The following is a 2,657-nucleotide window of genomic DNA, read 5'->3' on the forward strand; positions in this document are numbered from 1 at the left end:
ATAACGTGCTTAATTAAAAATATATTAAAACCACTTTATCAGTTAAATGTTTACCCCTTTTAGTAAATACATGCCTATATCTTATTCCATATCATCCAATGTATTATATCTACTGTGTACACCTTAATTTATTTTGTAACTTAACTGCATTTATGCAATGATAAATTATTTATTTACAAATAAATAAATAATTGTCATAAAATATAAAATCTAAAACAATATCAACTCAATTAATAAATTAATGAACATATAGCCGAGTGAAATGAAGTGCAAAAGTCGTGATATTGCTGAGTAAAAGTCTTAATTGGTGATACTGCTGCATGAACTTTTGAACTTGAGGCTGCGCTGGGGGAGGGGAGCTTGAGTTTCGAGTGGGGGAGGGGAGCCTGAGAGCGGGACAGATTGAGAACCGATCATTAACACAGATCAGAGTTATGGCACGTGAACGCATGTCACGGAGGCTGCTAAAGCACATCACGAGACATGTGCTCGAAGACAGACGAAGCCAAGGAGGGAAACAGCGGAAAAGACGTCCAGCACTGTTACAGGTGAGGCTTAATTCATTTTAATTAACTTTAAACAAGGCTGAGGTGTTTTATAGTCTGGTCTAGCCTTCCCGATCGTCATTTAGCTAACGTTAGCATTAGCTTAGTTAACATTAGTTGGTCCTTACATGTGCTTCAACTAATACTGAAATTTGGTAACAATTTTGATGACAAATTAATTATTCGAGTCATTTTTGCAGCATAAAAGTGACCCTGGCTGTGAAAACTCTGCAAAAGTATTTGTTTGTGATTTTCTATGAAACTGTAACATGGATATATTTTCTATTAATGGTATGATAATTGTGGTGAAATTAATAAGTTCAATGAAACTTCAAAGTTATCAAGTTGATGCCTTATTCTGTTTTTAAATTTATTTAGGCTAAATTGTAGGAGCAATTAGCAAAAATATCCTGAATGGAACAAATTCATATTTGCCATAAAGTCATTTATTATTATACTAGCAATATTTAATGCATTCATGTGGCATAGAGGTAAAGTTGGTTTTATTTTCGCACATTCGTTCATTTAGAAGTCTCTTTATTGTTTACCATGTTACTTTGAATATTCAATCAGAATTAGCATGCAAGTATGATTTCTAAACAACATTAACACTGTTTATTTGACTGTGAACAATGTTGTACTTTGATAGTCATTTGCTGCTAATATGATTTTGTTATTCAGAGTTTGCAAATAATACTTTAATGAAATAATATTATTAAGGGGAAAGTCTGAATGTGCGAATATAAAACCAAATTTACCTCTATTCATGTGGCCACTATTTAAAATAAATGAATAAATTATACCACTGTGGTAATTTAATAATAATGTGTGGTGATCTTGCTGAAAGGTAATTGTTTTGTTTTACAGATAATGGGACAAAGAAAACCTTCTGGAAATAAGCAGGTACAAATTGTTGTAGTTTCATGTACCACTGATTTTCTCATGTTAATTAAACATATTAAAACCTAATAAGCCTGGTGCTTAATAAATATTAATGTAATCACTTTTACACTTCACAGTAAATGTAAATGCTGAATTAAGACTGTTCTTTTGCTTATTATTTTATTTAAATTGTCAGACAGCTAAAACATTTCACAAAATGTGTTAAATCAGCTGCACAAAGGGATTGGTGTGGTTAAAATCTTATAAAATTGATAAATATGAAGATTTTTACATTTATCATTATAATTATCGATATCGACCGATATGAAAAAAATTATCGTTATAATTTTTTTGCCATATCGCCCAGCTCTAATATGATTGTTATTGAGTGTCTAACACTATATATTCACACAGATATCAGAGAAAGTTCAAGACAGAAAGAGACTAAGAGAGTATCACCACCCTGGCCAGGCTGAGAGAGATGATCATGATTAGCAGGTGAGTGTTAGCAGAGTGTTAATGATAGTGTCAGTGACCGCTCCTACAGGAGACATACACTTTATTATGATGCACCACTGCTAGCGCAGTGACCGCTCCTACAGGAGACACACACCTGAATATTATGCACCACTGCTAGCGCAGTGACCACTCCTTCGGCAGATGCACACCTTATTACGCACCACTGTTAGCGCAGTGACCACTCCTTCGGCAGATGCACACCTTATTACGCACCACTGCTAGCGCAGTGACCACTCCTTCGGCAGATGCACACCTTATTACGCACCACTGTTAGCGCAGTGACCACTCCTTCGGCAGATGCACACCTTATTACGCACCACTGTTAGCGCAGTGACCACTCCTACAGGAGACGCACACCTTAATATTATGCACCACTGTTAGCGCAGTGACCACTCCTTCGGCTGATGCACACCTTATTACGCACCATTGTTAGCGCAGTGACCACTCCTTCGGCTGATGCACACCTTATTACGCACCTCTGTTAGCGAAGTGACCACTCCTTCGGCAGATGCACACCTTATTACGCACCACTGTTAGCGCAGTGACCGCTCCTACAGGAGACGCACACCTTAATATTATGCACCACTGTTAGCGCAGTGACCACTCCTTCGGCTGATGCACACCTTATTACGCACCACTGTTAGCGCAGTGACCACTCCTTCAGCAGATGCACACCTTATTACGCACCACTGCTAGCGCAGTTACCGCTCC

At 37.3% G+C, this 2,657-nt stretch overlaps 1 long non-coding RNA gene across 1 annotated transcript; it reads left to right on the forward strand.

The window, feature by feature from the left end:
• Positions 1-426: 426 nt before the first annotated feature.
• LOC130246607 (uncharacterized) lies at positions 427-1,919 on the forward strand. The gene is made up of 3 exons (XR_008839456.1): positions 427-548; positions 1,413-1,448; positions 1,842-1,919. It is a non-coding gene; the product is annotated as an uncharacterized LOC130246607 (long non-coding RNA).
• The last annotated feature ends 738 nt before the right edge of the window (positions 1,920-2,657 follow it).

The sequence above is a fragment of the Danio aesculapii genome, chromosome 19 (genome assembly GCF_903798145.1).
Source record: "Danio aesculapii chromosome 19, fDanAes4.1, whole genome shotgun sequence".
NCBI classification, from domain to species: domain Eukaryota; kingdom Metazoa; phylum Chordata; class Actinopteri; order Cypriniformes; family Danionidae; genus Danio; species Danio aesculapii.